Raw genomic sequence first — 5,597 nt, 5'->3', positions numbered from 1 at the left:
ATACGATAGAATGAATGTAAAACTAATGTTCTCCCATGTAAACTGTCACATAATTCACAATAAATCATTTAAGGAAAAAAAAAACAAAAACTTTTGCATAGTCAATAAAACACTTGACGTCAAGATCTACCTGACGTCAGCTTGCAGTCAAGATCTACCTGACATCAGCAATGATATCCCTCATTCCACATCCTCTTCTGAAGCCAGCTTGAACCTCTGGAAGTTCTCTGTTATTGTATGTTAACTGTCAAAGCATGCCTTGGGCTAATAATACCTTAGTCATCAAAGTGACATCTTTTTTATTTTTTCAAAGCTTAAAGAGGTCAATTACAGGATTTGCCCAATGCAATACACCATTGGATGAGTTCTCAGCTGTGTTTCCCCGGGCACTGATTGGTGTGTTGATTTAAGTGAAATGAAATCCTTGACAAGGTCCATTTCTTCTCCATGTACCTGATGTGGTTTGCTGTTCCAGCTGTTTCTCCAGATGGAATGGGATAGAAAACCAATCTGTACAGCTCTGAAAGCCTAGAGAACATCCCCCCATGCACATCGCCTCTGTTTTTCATGTTGTTGCTGTTAGGTGTCATCAAGATGGTTCTGACTCATAGAAACCCTACACATCACTGAACAAAACACTGCCCAGTGCTGTACCAACCTCACCATCATTGTAACACTTGAGCCCACTGCTGCTGCCTCTGTGCCTACCCATCTCACTGGGGGTCTTCCTCTTTTTCTCTGACCCTCCACTTTACCAAGCATGATAGCTCTATGCATCTCACAAAATGGCCCACCCTTTCTGGACAGTCTGGTTGTTATTGCTGAGTGCCCTCGAGTTGATTCTGAATCAACAGTGACCCCAAGTCATACAGTAATCTAGGAGCTCCTTAATTTATTATCTTTATGGAAGCAGACGTCTTCTCCTAAATAATTACTGTTGTTGTTAAGTGCTGTCAAGTGGGTTCCGACCCAGAGTGACCCTGTATAGGGTTTCCAAGGAGCAGCTGGTGAGCTTGAACCACCGAACTTGCAGTCTGATGCATTAACCCACAGTGCCACACCAGGATGCCAAAGAATAACTGCTGTTGTTAAGTTCGGTCAAGTCGTATTATTTAACTCATAAATACCCATAGCAACCCTGTATAGGGTTTCCATGGAGAAGCTGGTGAGCTTGAACTGCCCACCGACCTTGCAGTTCAAACGGCTTTACAGTCTGGTGCATTAACCCACAGAGCCACACCAGAACTCTTAGGTGAGTTTAAATGATCACACATGGAGTCCTGGTGTGGCGCTTAGGATAGGCACTGGACCAAAATGTTGGTTTGAACCAGAAGATTGGCAGTTCAAACCCATCAGCCACTCTTCGGAAACCCAATGCAGGATTGCTATGAGTCAGAATTGATTTGATGGCACTTAACAACAACAATGTAGAATGCATATATATGTATGTGTTTTATAATTTATATATTTGTGTATGTGTTGTATTTCATAGACTTGTTTGCAACTGGACTGAAGTCAATTTTATGTAGAAACATTTATTTAGAAATACTCTTGTATCATTAATTTTGCATATAAATAAAACCCCTCTTTGTATATTCCTTAACATAATTCAGTTTACTTGACCAATCACTTTGTTGTTGTTGTTGTTGTTAACCGTTGTTGAGTTGGTTTCGACTCATAGCAACCCTGTACAGGGTTTCTGAGGAGCGATTGGTGGCTTTGAACTACCAACCTTTTGGTTAGCAGTCCAGTGCTTATCTTACAGTGCCACACTGGGAACATCTATGACTTAATGATTTTAGAAAGCTTTGTTAAATACCCATACCTAAGTTCTAGGTCCTTAACTTCCATCATGACCTAGAACTTAGATATGGGATTTTGTTTGGGGGTATTACAGATGGAAATTTTGCTTTATGCTTGCATGACAAACGTTGTAAAGATCTGAGAAATGCCTCTTGTTAGGTACTGGCTAGTTGGTTCTGACTCTCTGGGATCCCACGGATAACAGAAGGAAACGCTGTCCATTCCTGGGCCATCCTCACAGTTCTTGTTTGGTATTTGATATAAAATACTTCATTAAAACTCATAGCTTAGAGCAAGTGTTACTAGGAATAAATAAAAGGCAATCATTAAGGTCGGATACATTTCCAGTCAAATAATGTAAATAGCAGTGTTAGCATTTAGGGAATAAAATGCAGATAATCCGATTGTGTGAGTAAATTAAGGTTAGCTTTAGGGCTTAGTATAATACTAATACTAAAAAGACCAAAAATATACATGGCACAATATTAAACCCATTCAGTAAGATCTAAACACTACTTACTGCCAGGTTAATTTCATATCATGCGTAGCCAAGCAACAAATTCTGAGACTTACAGTCTTGTAAATTAACACAACTAAAGCACATATAACCAAAACCTGACTCTTGTTTAGATCTGGAAGATTGGCGCACCTTAGCAGAAAAAAAAACAGTTCTAGGGACTGGGTTATGGATTATTTGGATAGATCTGACAGGACATAACTCTTTAAAGGTAGAAAGATACGGAAAGTGATGTAAGGATTATTTCCTGCTAGGAACGTCTTACTCGTCTGGTTTTGTGTGTATGTATGTGTTTCTATCTGACAAAGATACCTTACTGGCCACACTGGACCAGATAGAATCCAGCTGCTCTAATAGACTCAGAAAAACACAGTAAGAAGCAGCTGGGGTTAACATCCCTAAGAGTAATCATCGTGTAAGTACTGTAGGATAAACGCTTGACTACTAACCTCGAGGTCAGCGGTTAAACCCACCACCCCACTACTTGGAGACGTTACACAGCGTTGCTATGCATCCGAACCAACTCAGCGGCACTTACAAACACTGTAGGGGTCGGGTCTTTCCTTGAGGTTCAGCATTTGTTAGAGGGATTTGCAAAAAAACATCTTTGAAGTATTGTGTGTTTGATCAAGACTGAAGTTCTTCCCAGCCCTCTGGTACCCAGAATTCAAGCCACATTCTCTCTAACCAAGGAGTGTACTCCTTACAGGGGAACTTGAACTATTTCTACAGTGTTTGCCCAACAAAGGAAAACAGAATTAGAAAGAGTGATAACCTGCCTTTTGGACTACAGTGTTTGACAATGCTTGGAGTTCACACAAGGATCGCACTGATCTATCTAGTAGGTGGGTGGAGTACTGGTGTGGCTCTGTAGGATGCAGCACTGGATTGCAAGGTCAGTTTGAACTGCAAGGTCAGCGGTTCAAACCCACCAGTGGGTCCTTGGAAATCTGGTTGCAGTGAGCAGAAATCGACTTGACTTACCAACTTAACAACAACCCTAGCACAGTGCATTATGAGCTGGTCGGCTAGCTGCAAGGTCAGCAGTTCAAATCTACCAGTCAGTCCATGAGAGAAAGATGAGGTTTTGTCCTCCAGTTAAGATTTATTATTGGTGTGGAGCTGTAAAATAAACACTGGACTGCGATTTACCAGGTTGGCGATTCAAATCCACCAGCTGCTCCCTGGAAACCTGATACAGGGTCGCTCTGAGTCAGAACTGACTCGATGGCACTTAACAACAACAACAACAACAAAGATTTACTGATTCCTGGTGTAAAGCTGTAGGGTTACTGTGAACCACTAGGTTGGCAGTCCAACCCACAAGCTGAAACTGTATGCAGGATGGCTATGAGTTAAAACCGACTGGACATCACTTAACAATACATTAGCCTAAAAGTTCACAATTCAACCCTCCCCAGAGGTGAGTTGAAAGGAAGACCTGGCAAGCTGCTTCCGTAAACATGGCTGCTTGGAACCAATGAGCCCAGTGAACATGAGTGTCTATGGCACGAACATCAGTCTCCATGAATCTGATACCAGAACTAGATAGTGCCCAGCTTACTGCTATCCACTGCTCCAAAAGGGACCATGCTAGACATCCCTTATAGAGTGGGAGAAAATGTGGGAAAAAAATCAAAATTATTATAATAGAGCCAAGATTCATGTTGACAGATTAGACTAGCGGAACCCAAGGTTACGGCCCTCCGCCATGCTTCGGGTCTAGAACAGAGCTCACCCTTGTGGCCCAGCTTTCAGCCGAGCAACAGAAGAAAGCTTGACAGGTAGATATATAGATAGGTATACGGAAGGGGGCAATAGCATTGGTACATGGTGTGCTCACATGGGCTGGTAAACCATTCACATCAAAGTTCAGAAGGCTGGGGACACTAGGAGGAATGGAAAGTAGAGACACGGGGAGGAGGTGAGATGAGAGATGCTCCAGGGATGGGGTTAGAATCACTGAGATGACATCAAGTGAAAAAGTTCTTGAATGTTCAACTGATGCTTGTCTCTGTACCCCTTTACTCAAGTCACAATAAAAAGTCAAAATTAGTCAATAAGTATATAAAAACATGAAAGGAATTCCTAAAGTCTTAAAAAAAAAAAATTACAGCCAAGAAAACCCTATGGAATGAAAAGATAATGGAATTTTTCCATGCACTCTCTGAAGCCTCTTCGTCTTTCTATGAGATGACTTCACAGATAGGCAATATTAGGAGCCCTTCGTGAATATGAAGGGTCATATTGTGCAGAATATGAATGAGCTCCGTTCTTAACTCTGCGTTTCCATGTCCAATCTGTGTGTTGGGACAGTTAGGTGAAGTTTGTAACCTGCCTGAGTGAGTCACTGTTAGTGTTTGTGCATAGTCTTCCCATGCAGAAAAACTAAAACCTCTTTAACATAATAATCCAGTAACAATCCAGTGATAATCATAAAAATGTCTTAATGGTTGTAATAAAGTAATGGTGATGGTGGTGGTGGGCAGTGGAGTCAGTTTGGACTCACAGTGACCCTGTACAGGGTTTCTGAGTCTGTATATCTGTGATTGTTGGGGGGTTATGTGCCATGGCGTCGGTTCTGACTCATATCGACCCTGTACAGGGTTTCCGAGGCTGTAAATCTTTACAGGAGCAGAAAGCCTCATGTTTCTCCCACGAAACAGCTGGTAGTTTTGAACTGGTGACCTTGCGGTTCACAGCCTGATTCTTAACCACCACGCTATCAGAGCTCCACAGGAGTAGAAAACCTCATGTTTCTCACACAGAACATCTGGAAGATTCCAACTGCTGACCTAGCGGTTAGCAACCCAGCTCACAATCCTCTACGCCACCAGCAATCTTTATGTAACAAAGTAGCAGCCGTTTACTATTTTACTATAACAAATCATTGGATACACACGCAGTTTTTTAATCTAATAGGGTTGGCAACTATGCATTATACAAAAGTTAGGCATTCCCAAGCCAGGGATGGCCTATGCGTGGGATAAAATGATTTTGCAGTTCACAGAATTGTTGTTGTTGTTAGGTGCCACAACATAGCGACCCACTGCCCAGTCCTATGACAACCTCACAATTGTTACCCTTGAATCCACTGTTGTTACTCCCGTCCCAATCCATCTCATTGAGGGTTTTCCTCTTTTTCTGTGATTTTTCCATGTAAACTATCACTCAGTTCACACTAAAAACAGAAGTGACTGTTTTCATTGTAGCTTTGCTTTGAAGGCATCCTAACCAGTCTGAAGCCATCCACGGATTTCAGGGGCATGTGTACACA

This window comes from Chrysochloris asiatica, unplaced genomic scaffold (genome assembly GCF_000296735.1).
Source record: "Chrysochloris asiatica unplaced genomic scaffold, ChrAsi1.0 scaffold00018, whole genome shotgun sequence".
Lineage (NCBI taxonomy): Eukaryota > Metazoa > Chordata > Mammalia > Afrosoricida > Chrysochloridae > Chrysochloris > Chrysochloris asiatica.
This window is presented reverse-complemented; position numbering follows the sequence as displayed.